General features: G+C 44.0%; 1 long non-coding RNA gene across 2 annotated transcripts; it reads left to right on the forward strand.

The window, feature by feature from the left end:
* Positions 1–235: 235 nt before the first annotated feature.
* LOC149864213 (uncharacterized) lies at positions 236–16,930 on the forward strand. 2 transcript variants are annotated; one of them, XR_016442217.1, is made up of 3 exons: positions 236–421; positions 13,781–13,959; positions 16,588–16,930. It is a non-coding gene; the product is annotated as an uncharacterized LOC149864213 (long non-coding RNA). The 2 variants fall into 2 exon arrangements; XR_016442218.1 differs by lacking the exon at positions 236–421 and adding an exon at positions 11,898–12,034.
* Positions 16,931–18,329: the final 1,399 nt, after the last annotated feature.

Here is an 18,329-nt window from a genome sequence, read left to right on the forward strand (position 1 = left end):
ATCTTTACGTATTCAAGAAAGTGTGTGTTGTTACAGTTTTGCATCAGCAGAGGTCACTGTTAACAGAGAAATGAAAAAATGCATTTTTATAGTGTAGAGGAGACAGATACTCTGTTTGATTTCATTGAGTCAGATTCTCATTTGAATTACATCGCTATACGTGTGGACTAATGCTATTGACTTTAAACGATTACCAAGATCAAATCACTCCAAGTCAATGCCATTGCAACTGAAATCTAAATCTGCCTTAGTACCTCTGGGTGGCTAAACATTTAATAGAACCAATTTAAATACATCTGTACACTGTGCTGTTAACCTGTTATTCTGAAGTGTATTTAAATATAAATAGAAAATAAAATGGGCTCCTCGTACTTGATTTGGATGAAAGTTTTTAACTCTACTCTCAAGCCCCTGGGAATAGGTAAGTAAATTGACACCAGCAGCAGTGCAATGGAAATGAGCTCCAGCAAGTTTGTATTGCTTATTTTTCTCTTTTCTCCTTTTCGGTATTTGGATCTACAATTTCTGATGCTCTTATGTTCATGAAAAAAGTAGTTAGTTGCTCTACCTTCTGTAAATTTGCACTGTCAGTGCAATCCAGAACGCTCTGAATATTACTGCTCTAACAGAAAATACAAGAAACAAAGATACAATTCCACACTAATGAAACAAGGAGCTCATCTTTAAGACTTTTTCCAGCCTGAAGATGAGGTATACGGAACTTCTGTTACCACTGACATTAGCAAACTGTTTTAACACTGAAGGAAGGCAATCTGTCATTTTGTGTAAATTCTCTTCTGCTTCTATAAACACAGCCGTAATCAATTAAAGACCTACTTGTGAAGGAGCTATTGTGTGCAGTTCCATTCAGACATTGCTGAGTTGTCTTTTAGACTGCCTGTGGGGAAACATTGGGAAGGTGATGGGAAAGTTCAAAGTGCCTAACTTTTCAATGTGGATTTTGTTATGGAGACTCTTTTTCTTTTTTCCATATTCTTATCATAGCTGGGATATAAAGTGGTGATGTCTGCATCTGTTCCTCAATATTTTTAGCCTGTTTTATTTGGGAAAGTGTAAAATAATTCCTCAGTGGAATGCCTCTGGCTTTATGTGTGCCATCAAATCAAATTTAGTCAAAAGTATAGTTACAGTATTTTACAGATCTGGGCTTGATTCTCCTGCTACTCAACGTTTAGAGCAATGTAAAGCCATTGTCTTCAGTGAAATTTATCTTACTTTATGCTAGTATAAGCAAGATGAGAATTAGATCCTAGCTATCCCTTCCTTTCAGGAATTCAGAGTTCAATTTTTTTGTTGAAAGAAATATTTGAACAGATCATTCTGAAGAATCAAACTGGATCATTGGTTTGATCAGCTTTCTATCACTTTTGCTAGTGATTCAAAATCTTGAATCTTAATAGTCTTGACTCAGTTTTGTGCAGTTATATTACAGTGCAAGTAATGTAAAATCATATAAAAATAGAATATTAGGCTGAATGGTTTACCCTGACACAGTACTTTATTGGGCTATACAGGATATTGGAGTCTAGGCTCAAATCTGATCCTTCAATGCACAGCCTGGAAGATTATGAGAATACTGGGGAAGAAATGCTTGAATCACTCACCAGAAATTCCCCCAGTATGATTAGTGACCTAAGATGTGCCTGATTCTATGGAGTTACTTAAAACTCTCAATAGCCAGAAAAATAATTTGGACAATGAGGAAATGGAGATGGAGGATAAAAAGAGAAATGTAAGGACCTTAAAGTGCCCCCGTCTTATGAAAAAGAATAACAAAAGCAAATAGCAGAGTCTGGTCTTATTTTTATTGATCAAGAAGAAAATGAAAGGCAGCCTTTTGCAGGGGAGTACAGCTTACAAAAACCTACCAGTGTGCTATGCCACAGGAGCTAGCAAACCTTCTAAAACTTCATTTTTCTTTGAGTGACAGCATTTTGGAGGTCATAAAGGAGAGCCTTGGTGAATATACCGCTCTGTAGATGAGTCAGGGCACCTTAACTAAATCCATTCATTACCCTGTCTCTCTTGGGACTTACACACTAAAGCTGCCAATTTGATGTTGGTAATGTGGATGCTGCATTAGGATTTGACTGAGTCTGCCAGAATTCATTCCTGAACTTTAGCAGCCACAAAAGAGTATTTTTCTGTTGTCTGTAATTGATTCAAAGCCAGGCCCCAGAAGGACAAGCTTGCTTTTGTGTGCCATCTATACTGGGGTCTAAGGACAATCATGTTATAACATCAGTTTTTCACCAAATCACAGGAAATATCTAAAAAGGAAAGAAAAAAAGAATTCCCAAAGTTGTAAATTATACTCCTGAGTTATTCATGATACATTATTTATTAGTTTTATTACATGCTAGTCTATACTTCCAGAAAATAGTTGCAGTCAGTTCATTACAACCTGAATATTTAATGCCAATAAAATGTTGCCATTTTGTGATTAAATGAGGTCAGGAAAAAAACCCGGGAATAAACTATTTATCCAAAAAATAAAATTTCCAGTGGTTCAGCTCACTGAGCACAGTACTTATTATTATCAGTTCATATTCAGGTCAGATATCTGTTTCCTCCGAAAAGCTGGTTGAGTATCTTTTTGAATATCCCAGCCCGCTCCCCCCCACCCCCCAACAATGAACTAACTGGTTACAAGTTCATTAACATTATTAATCATTATTTTGTGTTTCACATTTGCATGTTCTGCATCTAATGCATAATAGATTAAAGCAACTGTGGCACAGGGGTAGATCCGCCTAATAAGAACTCTGAAAAGTTAAACACTTTATTAGTAGCATCAGTCCGTGCTGGCAAAATTCCCAAGTCATTCTGTAGAAAATGTCAGAGAAACCTACACAGTAGGGACCTTAGTAAAATTGCCAGCCAGTCCCAGTAGATTATTGCAAGAAAGGTTTCACTGTGTGTCTGTATATCAAATAATTTTTAAAATATCAGAGTATTCTCTCAGCTTCTAGTCTCACTTTTTACTTTGGAAGTGATTTTTTAAATTTTTTTGGAATAGGTGTCATCTGTCAGGCCTTCAAAATATATACCTCATCTTTCCCTTAGATCCTTGTATATTTTATTAGTAGCTGATTTAAAAATGCTCTTTAAACACACAAGCTTATTCACATGAATGCAAACCAGTACTGTAAATTCATAGGACAGAAGCAAAAACAGAGGAACCTATGTCTGAGTGGTTAACCATAGTTCAAGCCCAATGGTTTTAGTGGTGGAGGCTTCCTTCTCCTTCCCACCCACTCAGCAAGAGTAAGTAAAAGGAATCCTAGAAGGGTAATTCCCAGTTAGTATAATTGTTTAGATCTTGAATGAATGTGCCATAGCTTTCACCTAGTAACTGCATGGCCTTCTCAAGCAGACTCCAAATTCCTGCTGAAATGAAGACTTTCTTTCCTGGACTAGCCCTGGCATTCCTTGGGAACAATGGCCCTTTTCAAATAGTCTCTGCAATTTCACAGGTGAAGGGAACAGGGCAGTCATTTGATCCCATCCACAAGGAGTTTGTTAGTATTTTAAATAGTGAAGACAAAGTCTATCATGGAAGCACTGGTAAAACCAGCTAGTGACAGAAAATACAATCTAGATTTCTGTGAAGTATAAACCAGTTTTGTTCTTTAGCTTGTTTCAGCCTCTTTTTCAAGTTTTTTCAAGCGTGGGCTAAGCAGCCCACAGAACTCTTAAGACAGGTCTTTAAGTTATATCGCATATTCTGGAACAGCAGCCTCCATGCTTCCTTTAACCAGAAGTTCACATAGGAGAAGAACAAATTAAAGGAAAGCATTGCCAGAATATAGTATTGTGTGAGGAAGAATGCTTAAAAATAAGAACAAAACATGGAGTTAGGCTTTTCAGATCATCTGTAGGGGCTTATTTAAAAAAGAAAGCCATATCACACAACTTCAAGCTGTTTTATCATAAAATGTAATGAAATCAATTTTAAAATAGGCTATGCAGTTCATTCAAAAATTGTGAAACTTAAAAGACTGCTTGCAAATCTGAAGTAATTAGTCTTCTCTTCAGCGGATGTAAATATTTTAATTGTATCCCCTGTTCCCAACCTCTTCAAATCTCTAAATATTATAAAATAATTAAATAGGGTTACCGATTTTCTTAAAAGGATATGCATGAAACCAAAACACACACAGATAATTTGATAAATAAAATAAGAAGTCAGGGGAAGTGGCTTGTAAGGCAGTTGAGAGCAGATACCATCACTTCATATTATTTTTTGATTATTTTATTTTCCAGAATACTGTATGGATGTGTATGTAGGTCCAACTACATTTTATTGTAATTACATTATCTTTGAGATCCAAGAACCCATTGAGCTTTATGTTTATTGCTTGTCACATGAAATTTGATGTTTACTATCCTGTTTCAAGGAAAGACTATTTCATGTATCACATACTATATAAATAATTATAGAAATGGCCTTACATCTGACTGATATGGCAAGGAGAATGATGTTGGATGAATTCATCAATTAGCTTTCTTTTTACCTGAGCTGTCTCTTATCACACCATGGTGAATTTTAGGGTTTTTTAAAATCAATGGACAGAAATGGGAATATCTGTGTTATACTGGCCTCTTTTAGAAATAAACATTACTTGGAAGCAGCAGAATCAATTGTGAGATACATACCCTAGGTAATGCTTCTTAGATTTTCACAGATTCCTGAAAAGTTGTATTTTTCCAGTTTATTACATATTTATTAATGTTATAATCACACATATCCAAATTACAATTAAAATGGGCTTGATTCCTACAAGTAATTTTGCAACATACCAAAACTAGGATCCTTCACCCTGATGCACAGTATTGTCTTCCAGGTTCCAATATGAGGGCAAACCCTCGTCCTTCTCTTTGGCAAAACGAAATACTTCTGCATCACAACCATGCTGGCTATGTTTCTCATTGGATTCTTCTATCTTAGGGACTGACAAAGTTCTAAGCATCTGAAAGTTTTAGAGGATCATAAGCTGAGTATAAGTCAATAGTGGGCATGTCTACACATTAATTTCAGCGGGCTTCAATTTAATGCACATTAAGCTAATGTGCATTACATGTTTTTTGACAAGTGTCTACATGTGGGTCTTGGGAAAAACTTTAGTCCCAGGTCAGTCCAGCCCTGGCAAGTGCCCCTGAGGCTGCCAGGGGGAGCTCCAGCCTTCAGACACATGGCTGCAAGCACTTGGCAGCCATCTTGAAAGCACACCCTTCACACTTTGCCCCCTGGGCTGATGCTTCAGGTCAGAGCATCAGTATGGCAGAAATAGCTGCAGCTGCACTTCCCAGCTCTGCCTGTCCCGGCTCTTGGCCCTGGTGCCTAGCGTCAGGGCTCCCTGCTCCTCAGGGCTGCCACAGCTGTCCTGCTTATCTGCTGCCATTCCATGCACCTGCTGCTCGGCCACCTTGTGCTGTTCAACTCCCTAACCCACTCTGGCCACATGCTAGATGACTGGTACATGGACTTCCAGGGCCCCTACTGCCATATGGCTGCTCCTGCCAGCCAGAGCAACCACAGGCTCCAGGATGCCTCTGCTGGGACCACCATTGTGCTCTTGTCTCACCAACCCTGCCACCTCTGGGCCCACCGTGCCAGCCAGCACTGGTGGAAGCATGTTGTGCTACAGAAATGGCATGATGAACAGTGGGTCGATACATTTCAGTCAGCCTGGGCCAACTTTGAAGACCTGCTGTGATACCTCTGGTTCCACCTGGAGTGCCAGGACATGGAGAAATGCCTGGCTGTCCCCACCAACACCTGCCTGCCCCACAACACACACTTACCCCCTGCACTTACCTCCTGCCCACCCCCCAGCACTACTCCAGGACACACACATGTTTGCAATGAAAACCTTTATTCCCCTCACAAGCCCCACTCCCTACCTCCTCCCACAACCAACAAAGACCCCTTTCCCTCCCTCCCCAGTACACAGAGCCCCTCCACCACCCTCCCCACCCATCAACAATTAAAAGCCCTCATCCTACACTGTAAACTATATATAATCTCAGTCTTTGTTTGAATCCTGGAACGGGGAACTGTGAGGTAAGGGCTTCTGGAGTGCAGAGCCCAGTGGCAGATGGGCAGTACCCTGGCCATGGACAGTTCCCCTGAGTGTCGGGGAATGCAGCAAATGCCAGGGCCTCGTGCAGAAGGGAGATGGCAGAGGCCATCCTCTGAGGCACAGGCAGGGACCTGCTGCAGTGCAGCAGGTGGAACCCAGGGGTCCTTTCTGGCCAGTTGCTGCTGGAGCAGTGTCACATGGTGCTGCTCCAGGGTCACCAGCTGGGCCTAGTACAGCTGTTGTGCCCGGTCATAGAATCATAGAAGCATAGAAGTAGGGTTGGAAGGGACCTTGTAGATCTTCAGGTCCGACCCCCCGCCTGGGTGGGAGAAAAACTAGACACAGATGAGTCCAGCCAGGTAGGCATCAAGCCTCTTCTTAAAGACCCCCAGAGTAGGAGCCAGCACCAGTTTCTTTGGAAGTTGGTTCCAGCTCCTAACCATGAAGTAGTTCTTGTGGATGTCTAATCTAAACCTACTCTCCAATAACTCGTGTCCATTATTCCTTTTTATGCCAGGGGGCGCTAGGGGAAACAATGTCTCTTCCAAACCTTTCTGGTCCCCCCTAGTGAGTTTATAGACAGTCACCACGTCCCCCCTCAGCCTTCTGTTGTGAAGGCTGAACAGGTTTAGGTCCCACAGTCTTTCATTGTAGGGTCTGCCATGTAGTCCCTGAATCATGCGGGTGGCCCTCCTCTGGACCCTCTCAATGTTGTCCACATCCCTCCTGAAGTGGGGCGCAGAGAACTGGACACAGTACTCCAGCTGTGGCCTGACCAGTGTTGCATAGAGGGGGAGGATCACCTCCTTGGCTGTACATGAGATGCACCTGTGAATGCACGACAAGGTCTGGTTAGCCCTGCCAACCGTGACCTCGCATTGTCGACCCATGTTCATTTTGGAGTCAATAATGACTCCAAGATCCCTTTCTGCCTCCGTGCTCTCAAGAAGGGAGTTTCCCATTCTATAAGTGTGCTGCTGGTTTCTACTGCCCAAGTGCAGCACCCTGTACTTGTCAGTATTGAAACGCATCCTGTTTATGTTAGCCCACCCCTGTAACCTATCCAGATCTTGCTGCAATCTTTCCCTCCCTACTAGCGTGCTCACCTCACCCCAAATTTTGGTATCATCAATGAATAGACAATGCCACAGTCATCTAGTTTTTTAATGAGGATGGGGTGGGAGACTATGTCAAAGGCCTTGCTGAAGTCTAGAAAGACTACGTCCATGGTGACACCTGTATCCATTGCCTTTGTGACCTGATCATAAAAGGCAATCAGGTTGGTCTGACATGACCTGCCCGTAATGAAACCATGCTGGTTGCCCTTGAGCATCATCTCTGAAGCCGGCCCATCACAGATGTGCTCCTTGAAGATCTTCTCAAAGAGTTTCCCTAGGATTGAGGTAAGATTGAGGGGTCTATAGTTGCCCGGGTCCACTCTCTTCCCTTTTTGAAGATGGGGACCATGTTAGCTATCTTCCAATCATCTGGCACCTGGCCCAAGCACCACAAGTGCTCATAAAGCCATGCCAAGGGCCCTGCAAAAACCCCAGCTAGCTCCCTCAACACCCTGGGGTGGAGAGCATCTGGACCCGCTGACTTGAACACGTCCAGCCTCTCCAGAAGCTCTGTAACCTGGTCCTCCCCAACTTGAGGTCTGGAGGTGTTCCCCTCGAGTCCGTCTTGCATCACAGCAGGGAAGTCCTATGCCTCCTCCTGGCCAGTCCTCCTGGGTGATGTCCTTGTCCCACCGGGCCAGCTCCCATGCCACTCATGCCTCCTGCTAAGCCTGATCCCACACTGCCCAGTTCTCAGCTGCCACCACCAGCCACTGGAGCAGAATAATCCAATCCCTGATGCACTCTGGTGCATCTGGGCAGCTCCAGTGGTGAGTGGCAGCAACTCTGCTGAAGCAGTCCCACTGGGCCCTGCAACCTCTTCCCCGCATCCAGATGTTAGCCTGCAGAGACAAAAGACAGTAGGACTTTGTGCAAGTTTGTAACATTGCAGAGATAAGATGCTCTGCACGAGAAGCCCTGCGCTGCCTAGCCTCAGATCAGAGGCTGGCTGTACGTGGGTGCCCAGGGACCATGGTAAACTCTCTATGAAGGGCTGGGCCTATGCAGCTGATGGCTGAGCCCATCAACTTGCTTGCTCCCCTGGCACCAGCAGCCCACTAGGTGCTGGCTGCAGGTAGCCTGCCTCCCCTGTCCCCTTCCCCAGGCAGGCCAAGCCAGGCTGCTAGCAGCACCTGCTGCCACAGCTCCAGACCCTTCTCCCCCTTCCCTGCAGGCCAACTGGTCTGCTGTGCTGCTGCCAAGACCATGATGCCTGTGCTAAAGGCATGTGGGGACAACTGGGGGCAGGGGCTTGCTGCACCCCTATCCTCCCCACAGGGAGCCTCTTTGGGGAGGCACCATGGGGCCACCCTCCTGTGCTGCTGATGTGTAACAAGCATGCCCATGCTGCATGTGCCCCAGGCAGTGCACAATGAGCTCTTTGTGCAGGCAGACGGCTGCCCAAGTCACTATGCCCTGCTGCTGCTGATCCTGCTGGTGCCCTGGGCACACCTGGGTTCCTGGTTCAGGACCCTGAGCTACAACAGCACAGGGGGAAAGCCCAGGCTGTCCTGCAACCCCTGCCACCACAGGAGGGCTACCTGAGGCAGTGCTATGCATCCCTGCTGCCTGCTTCCATGGACAAAATTGCCACCAGCATCAACCCCTTCCTTAGCATGCAAGAGGCCTGTGCCAACCTAGCTGCAGAGATGCAGGCTTCACAACGAAGTTTTGAACTGTGCCCCACCATTCTGTGTGCTGTGGGAGGGGGAGGAGGGAACGGGACCTTGGGCCAGGGGAGTACGGGCAGGGCAGTGGGGCAGGAACTGGGTCAGGACTTACCCCCCCACCGCTGCATGTTTCCGGGGCTGGTGGCTCAGCGTGGGGCTCCCCGTCAGCAACAGCATCCACCTGTGCCCAGTGTCCATGGCCTGTGGTGAGTGTCAGGCCAGTGCCCAGCCAGGGCCCTTACTAGGGGTGAGTTAGTGCTGCTGGCAGCTGGCATTGACTTGGCTGGACTCTCCTCATGGCAGGGCATGGGTCTGGGCTAAGAGTGAGGCATTTGCTGGGTAGGGCTCCCCAAGCTGCCAGTGGATGCAGCAACTGGGGAGGTGGCTGGGACAGGTTGCTGAAGGCCTGAGGTTCCCTCCTCCGGTGATGTGTCACCAGAAGCATCAGGGTGCAGGTGATGGCAGGCTGCCCTGCTGGTGGCACTCACAGTGGTGCAACCTGGCTCCCAGGGTGCCAACATGCAGTTCAGTTCCCACCAGAAAAGCATGGTCTTCTAGGCATGACCAAACCAATGACTAAAGTTGGTCACAGCCACCCACTTTGCCTGCAAGGCCTTGGCCTTCACATGGCATTGCCACACCATCCGGGAGTGGCCTCACTCACATATCCCAGCTGAAAGACCTCATAAATGTGTGGGTGTTTGAGCACCCATCCTGCACAAGCGGCCTCTGGACATCAGTCCTGCCCTAGACTGCCATGAGGTTGTGCACCTCCTTCTGGGTCCAGTTGGGGCCCTAGGTGCTTGGAATGGATGTGGGTACCAGGGTGGTGCTGGGGCTCAATGGGGAGGATGTGTTGGACTTGCTTTCTGTGCTGGCTGTCTGGGCCTCCATGTGGCTTTCCCGGTAATGCCAGCCCTGGAGGGCTGCCACCACCACCTAGGACAGAGGCATAGCCAGGAAGGGGGAGCTGTGTGTCTGAGGTGCTTCACCACAGTGCCTGCAAAAAGAGAGCTGGGGGTGAGCAGGACCAGGGAGCAGGTGCTGGTTCTGCTGCCATAGAGAGCATAGAAATTCTGGGGGGAATTTCAGGGCTGCACAAGGGATGCAGGAGGCTGCAGCCTTTTGCAACACTCACCTGTGGCCAAAAAGCAGCTCCAGCTAGGAGACAGGATGGGCAGAGGTTGCTTGGGTCCTGTCCAGAGGGGCACACAAGGCCTGGTAGACAGCTGCACACAGCAACAGGCTCCCTCAGGCTCCTGGTGTGTGTGTCCCAATGCACAAAATGGCTATAGACTTTTATAGCCTGCAGCTAGGGGTTGCTAAAGAGAAGCCCAGCCCTGGGAGAGGAGAGGCAGCCAGCCACGAGCCCTGGGGTTGGGTTCTGGCCGCCCCCCTAGTGGCTAGGCAGAGCCAGCACTAAAGGCCTTGTGTTGATATACATTAATATGTCTACATGTGCGTTAATGTGCTTTAATCAATAGCACCTGAATCTGGTACTTGCTTTATGCAGGTATCACATTTAGGTATGATTAGCCTAAAATCCCCATTTTGATGGTGCATTAAGGGTACACACATGTAGATGCATGCCCTTAATGCACCGTGAATCAGGCTAATGTGCATTAAATGTCCATGTGTAGACACGCCCAGTATGCTCTTGTGAAAGCGGCTAGTTGTATCCTAGACTGTATTGACAGGACTGTCTCTTGCAAGTAAAGAAAAGTGACTCTTCTGCTCTATTCAGCATTTGTGAGGCTTTACCTGGAATACTGTGTCCAGTTTTGGACACTGCACTTCTTGAAAAGTTTTGTAATTGTTTTACAATTTATAATGTTTTGTTTTGTAATGTTGATAAATTAAAGAGTCCATAGGAGAGCAAGAAAAATTATTAGGGATCTGGAAAAAAATTACTTTAGGAAGCTTTTTCAAAAGTGCAGGGCAATCCCACCTGTGGAGCACAAAAAGTTCCTAATGGATGCATACAAGACACAGTTGCCAACTGCTGCCAATTCTCATCATCACTCGGTTCAATCAATAGTTGGGGGAACTGGCAGTGATGGGGAATCAGCAGCAGTGATGGACACAGTTGTTGGGGTGCAGAATGAGAATGGCTGGCCCTGCTATGATGGAGTAGAATCTCTTACTTAAAACGAAAGGTTAGAATATTTGGGATTCCGGAAAAGAGAAGACTGAGGAGGGATTTGATAACAATCTTCAAATACCTGAAAGCTGGTTTTATGGAAGATAGTAAGAGGCTTTTGAGGACAGGACTAAGAGCAATGGTTTAAAATTGCAGCAAGAAAAATTTAAGTTAGATATTAGAAAGAATTTTCTCATGGTGTGGGTGAATAAGCATTGGAATACATAAATTGTTAGCTCTTTGTAACTGTAAATTTTTAAGAGCAGGGGTAGCTTTTAGACAACTGTAGCTGTGTGTGGCTGAACCCTAGCCATATGTTTGGCTAGCAGGTTTGGGCCAGGGTGAAGCCTGGCACAGTTTGAGCTGGGGTGAGACCTGGCACTACTTGTTATTTATCCAGGCCTCAGTGCAGTATAGGCCTGTCTGGTTTTTTGCTGCCCAGTCCACCGAAATAGGCTTAGGCCTCCTTCTATACCTTTTGCAGTTTATGCCCCAACCAAGCAGTGTAGCTGGGCACTAGTTGTAGTTTTGGCCCAGGTACAGCACAGGCCTGAGTCCCCCTTTTACTGTTTTACAGCTGTTGTGCCTCAGCATAGCTGAGCCCTGCTGTACGTTTGCTGCAGGTTTGGGGCCTGGCACATTTTGGGACTGCCGCATATTACCTCTTTTATAGCTCTTTGTCCTGACCAAGCAGCATGGTCGGCGCTCGTTGCAATTCAGGCTCTTTTGCTGTTTGGCTGGCTTTTCTTTGAGTTCTCTTGCAATTTCCTGTCCCAACAGAGCTGAGATTAAGACTAGAAACTTTGGGGTGCAATATGCTGATCACAGCTGAAGTTAACCCCTCAAAGCCACCACTTGGAAGTGAAGATCGGCGCTACAGCTTCACAGGGAGCAATGAGGGGCCCCTTGCAACACAGAAGGACCTATGCTCTCTAGCAGCTCCCTGTGATGCAGTGAATCCATGGAACTGGTCATAGGACACTTTGGTCCTGCTGAAGGGTAGGTATAGGAATGCAAATCACCAGAACTACCCGTTGGGGAGCCCCAAGCCCCAGACTGCCTGGGTATGGATAAAGCCTCCCCAAGAGGGTGCCACCTACAGACTTTGTTTTGTAATTTATATTGTTTTAAAATTATATTTAGTATTTTTTGTAGGTTGGTTTTTTTATAATAAATTTGGGTTTTGTGTTTACACTGCTTGCAAGGAAAGGGTTGTTGGTTTTATTGGACTCCCTAGTGATTTATTTAGTGTTTCCCAGGTGGTCTGGTGGGGGCTTGAAGCCAAGGTGAAATATATTTAGTACCCCAAAATTGAACTTGGCCCTTGTTGCTACTGACAGTCGCTCAGCAGAAGGGTTACATTTACATACACTTACATGAACTGTATGTACCCAGTGTCAGCCATATTAGCAACTACTATTGGCAACTAATATTGGCATACACTGTGGTTGGGCACTTAGATCTCTGTGAACAGAGTTTAACTCTTCTCAACACTGTATTAGGACTTGAAGCACTTATGCTATGGAGCTGTATCCACTGCTAACAGTATAAAGAAGGCTCTAGCTGCCTCAGCCTTCCAGAAGTATGGCTATTACCTGTCTCCCTCTGGGAGTTCTATAATCCCCAGTGTGATGTTTCTTAATATGCTCCACATATGTGCAGCACCCATTCTACATCTAACTGTATGCCCAGTTACATTATGCCACTTTTTCCAAGGTTTTATTTATAGATACCAAATCTGGTAGAGCCAAATACTATCTCAGAATTGGAAAATTCTCATTTCCTTGCCATGACTACTGTTACAGACTATGTAAGATCAAAGGAAAAATCTAGGCTGTGTCACGACAAGTGCTCTGCCATAGAATACTTTGGTAATGAGTGAAATTACCAGGTGGGAGAGATCCAGTTCCAGGCTCTAGGGACCCAGACAGACTAAGCAATTCGCAGGTGGAGGCCCCACCTACATTGATTATATAACCTAGAAAAACTCTGGGTAGCAAAACACCTTGCTGTGCCTCTGGCCTGCTTAGAATTCCTAAACTTGAATCCATGCTCTGCACCTCTGGCTTGGACTTTCTTGCCTGTTCCTGCCTGCTCCTTTCCTGTCTTGGACCTCCTAGACTGGATCAACTGCATGACCTGACTGTGACCTCATTTTCACCCTCTGCTTGATTTCAGGACTTATACTTGGCTTTGACTTTGGCTTCCACTCCTGTAAACCCATGACACGGCACAATTCATTTTGACTCACAGTCTATGGTCCAGTCAAGCCTTAAAACTATTCTTTCAGGATGAGTAAAGATTAACTCATATTCCATATTCCATTACTGATCACAACTGCATATGTGACAAGGCTATTGAGAAGAGAGGGTATTTGTAGATGACAATTTAAAGGAGGTTTAAAGGGGGTTAAATGCCTTTTGCACCACTTTAATGGCATTGCTGTTTGCACATTTGGCGGTGTATTGCACATTAATTCCAGCCGCTGTAGCACATTTGGCAGCATAATGTGCCTTAAATGACTTGGGGATGCAGCAAATGACTTTGGGGCACTGCAAAGCAAAACAACTCTGAGGAGTTTTAGTTTCCTACCCTACAGCCATGGAGAGAGGTTCCGGGCTCTGTGTAGCTCAGGGGCTGTGCAGGCAGCCCAAGTAGGCAGTCCAGCAGCAGCCCAGGAAGGCAGGCTCCACAGAAGGGAAAAAAAAGCAGCGAGCCTGATCTTGATTTTTTTTTCTCCCCCAGAACTTGCCTGCCTGCCTGAGCTGTTTGGGGGCCCTCTGCAGCTTCAGTGCCTTTCCGCCCCCAGGCATCACCTGGGACAAGGGTGGAGAAGCACCAGTTCTGCCCCCTACCTGCCACAGCTCCGGGACCACTCTGCCCACCAGCAGCTCATTCTCTCCTCCCCACTGCTAGAGAGGCAGGTAAGGATTGGGTGGACATGGGTGTATATGACACAGGTTTACTTGGACCTAAGTTGCAGCAGTGTTTTTAAAAATCATCACTTCAGTTTAGGGAGAATTAAACCCCTGTGTCATGTACAAATGCCCAGAGAGAACAAGGCATTCTAAACTTTTAATTTTCCTTCTTAAAATGGACAGAAATAGGTGGCTACATTTAGCAGGAAAGCAATGTTCCCAATCAGTTAGGAGTCTGTTGCTCGAAGCCATTTATACTCCACTCACAAGCTAATCAGAAAATGGTGCAAATTATAGATCAGTGGTTTTCTAATATTTTTGGTCACATATTCCTTTTTTCTATAAAACATTGCTGTCCATACCCCCTATGCCTGATGTCTCATCATATTTATTCTTTAGGAAGACTGTTGATGTTAATGTGCAGCAGCACAATTACACATTGCACATTGTCCAATCAGCAGCTTCACCATCATCATTAATATTTAGGCACATACCCTTGGTAAAGTGCCATACATCCTTGGGAATATGTGTACCCCAGTTGGAAAATCACTGTGTATTTTCCATGTAGTATAAGTACATGCTATACGTATAGCAAAAGCTTAATTATCCAAAACCTAAACTTCTTTTTTATTCATAGTGGATTCAAATGGTGTGATTTTAATTATTCTTTTTGCTCAATTAATTAATTATATTAATTTACAACCTCACATCCAAAAATATTTTCTTTAAGCTATTTGGATGATAGTGTTTGCATTTTAAGTGATTTCTTACAACATCTTTTTTTTTCTAATACCAGGAAAGGAAAAAGATGTAATATCTAGTAGTAGAATTAAAAAAAATTAAACTTTCAGTGCACTGAAGTTGAAGGATCAGGCACTATTTTTTACAGCCAAGAACAAAATGCTGTAATAAGTTGATTCGTTCAGCAAATGTTCAGAATAGTGCCTGTGAGATCACTGCACATGGCAGAACTTCCTTAGGCATAATACAACAGAATTCTTAAATTTAAAAAATACATTTTTATCATTCCTCAAATATTTTACTTTCATTACTATACTTAGATTAAACAAGTTGCTTGAATATAAACCAACTGCTTTTAAAAGAATGGTTTTAAAAACTTTAAAAGCCTTTTGTCCATCCCTTATCAAATGAGTAATTTCTGTGTCCCAGGATATATCTACACTAAAGATTTGAATGACTAAGACTAGAATCCATGGGGTAGATCTGGTTTATGCATTAAGAAGTCAGTGTTTTCATGCTCATAGTGCTGTTTCAGGTTCCATTCACGCAGTCAAATGACCTGAGAGACTTGTCCTGGGTTTGTTCTCCTGGTAGAAAGACACCTCAGATTTGAATTTTGGCCTCTGAGGAGGAGATCTTGCAGTGCTGATGCTGCTGCACAGCCAGGGGGCTCCCTGTGCATACATCCCAGTGTGCTCTGCAAGCTCCCTCTCAAGTGCCTGGAGACAGATGGCAGCAGTTCTCAGAGAAGCCCAGATTGGCTGACCCAGACTGCTCAGGGTCAGCCTGTGTCTCCCTACAGCATAATAGGGGACTCTGAAGAGTCATGCTCTGCTTCCTTTGCAGTTGAAGTAGTAGGGTCTAGCCAGAATGACACACTGTTTCCAAGGTGGGTGGAGAAGGTGAGAAAAACCACCATGGGATGCTGGAGAACTGTGCTGTGGCTTCTCTTAGAAAAGTAAGTAGTATCAACACTTCCTTTCCCAGGAGCAATTATCTTGGGAATGGTTTAACTCTGGTTGTTCCTGGTTTATTTTTTTTCCTGGAGTGGCCATTTGTGCACAGGGAGAAAAATGTTGAATGTCTATACATTCATGGTTTCTCGTGAGAGAGCAGTGACTCTCCCAGGAGAAACTGAATGTCTGTATGTGGCCAGTTAGGTACCATTTTGTCCTACATCCATGAGACATTTCACAGTGGAGCTCTATGAGGCAGTGACTTGTGAGGGATTTGAAGAGTCTTCTAAGAGCTTGGGAAACTGAGAAGCCAGACTAACAAAATAAGACTATCAGAATTATTTTCATACTAGTATAATTTCTGAATGGTTTTCTCAATATGGAGGCCAGTACAAACATTTAACTCAGAAAAAGTTTCCTTTGAACTTTTGAAAAGTACTAATGAAGCACCCATGATGGCAGGGAGTTCTCCCAGGTGGGAGCTATTCAGAAAAGGCATGTGCACAGGTTATTAGAGAAAACTAATCTGGGCCCGTGGAAGAAAGCTTACCTTCCTGATGTGATATCATCATATATCAATAAGATCCAAATGACAGTTCAAATGATCTTGTACCTCCTTTTAAAAGATGTTCACCCATGCCTGAACATCAGCCCCAGGTCAGCTGGCTGTTTACTCCTAAGATATCTCAGAGGATACCTCCTTATCAATAGAAATAAAATAAAACAGAAGAAACACTTCTGAAGAATTGCTGGAAAAGTAATGCACAACAGTGCTCCATAGTGTATGTAGCATTTACCTGTTTGTACAGGTAAGTGGCTTCAGAAAATGACCTGTACATGCCACCCTAGCAAAAATTGGAGCAGTACAATAAGAGAGCATTAGGAATATTTCCATCATTGTAATTTTTGTACAAGGTGTCCTTATGTATCTTGGCAGGGAATCCATGAAGACTGGTATGTGGAGGACCCTATGGCCAAGCAAGTCTGAAGCAAGTCTACCCTAAAAAGGAGCAGGAATGCCAGCGTGCCATTGTGAGGAATAGATGAGGTAAATTACAGACTGGATTAAGAATGCCAAATTCCTCTACTGTAAATTTGGTTTTAATGACTGAGGCACTATGTAACACAATGAGCTTTTGAATGAGGTAAGTAACTACACTGGCAGCCTTAGTCTCAAATTAGAACAGGAAATCCTTACCATCTTTACATCATTGTCACAGCTGGGAGTTCCCTTTCAAATTTGCAGCCAGTGCCCCCCTTCCTTCCCCCCATCCCCTTGTCTTGAGTTTAAAATGCTGACTGCTCACAATCTGCAGAGGCTGAAAGAAAAGCTTCAGTAGGAGTACTGGTTCAGTAGGAGTACCTTGTTAGTAAGGTTATCATTAGAGCCAATCAGTCCCTTTATTTGTACGTGTGGCAGCTGATCCTTGCTCATTGGCTGGAACTCTACTTCACCACATTACTGTTTTAGTTGGCTGCATTATTCATTTTAACAAATGTGGGTCCAGAGATTGAAGAAACATAAATAGAAGTTTCACTGTACTCTACTCTCTTCAGGGAAAATAAACATTTTAGGACTTAAAAAGTCTGGATGTATCTGTCTGCATAACAGCTAAAACCTAAATAGCTCTTTTTTATACCCAAGACTAATTGGAAAATACTATACTATACCAACTTTTTCATGGAGGATTATATTTCTTTCTTGCTTCTCCCTTCTTCAGAACCCCTTAGAATCTTGAATGCCTGGAACTGGTAGTATTTTTTATTTTAATACTGTCTGTTTCAGTAAGACTCAGTTATGGGAAAGACTACTTTATAACACAGCTTTTTTATCATTCCACTCACTTTACAGTAATAGAAATATCTAATTGTGACCCATTTCTTGAAAGGGGAAAATGACATGCTCAACTTAGTTTGTAACACACAGAAGAAGGGTATTTTCAAGTTGCTCAACTTCGTAGGAATTGCTACTAACAGGAATAAGATAACTATAATAGATGTTATCAATAGCAACTTTGACAAAATAAAATGTACTCTGTGTATTAATATTCTTGGCAAAATGCATAATGCCCATCTGTTAACACATAGTTTGAATATTTTTCTTCACTGCACAACTCAAATGGAGCTCTTTTTGTGTGTGTACCAACCACTGAAGGTGGGCTAAATTTGTAATATCCATTACCCACAGAGACAACCAAAATAACTACATGAATCCCAACCCACCCAGGACCTGAAAAAGCTCAGGTGGAGGGTTTGCTACCCAAACCTTAAAAGTGTTCTCTAAATTCCCACAGAAATGAATAGGGTCTTTCATAGCACAGGAACAAGGAAAGAATTCTCAAGACTATTAACAACTCCATGTATATAACTATCCCTCATACAATGCTAACCACTCACTAGTGGGAAAAAAAGTATACACTCCATGTGTCACTTCTCCTTTTTCTGCCTATTGCTTTTTTTCTCTTTTACCTACCTTAAAATAAGTCGAAAGCCTTCTATTGATTCAAATGTCAATTTGATTTTTCTCATGGTCCTTTGGAATATAAGCATGCAAATATTCTTTACAAGTATAATATATCAACAAGTTGTGCATTTTTACTATTCCTATCCCCTACTCTTTAAGCGTTGCTTGATATCTTACTTAGGCCATAAGCTCTATAAGACAGCAATTGCATTTCC

This window comes from Crocodylus siamensis, chromosome 5, assembly GCF_052110815.1.
Source record: "Crocodylus siamensis isolate JL-2025a chromosome 5, ASM5211081v1, whole genome shotgun sequence".
Taxonomy (NCBI): domain Eukaryota; kingdom Metazoa; phylum Chordata; order Crocodylia; family Crocodylidae; genus Crocodylus; species Crocodylus siamensis.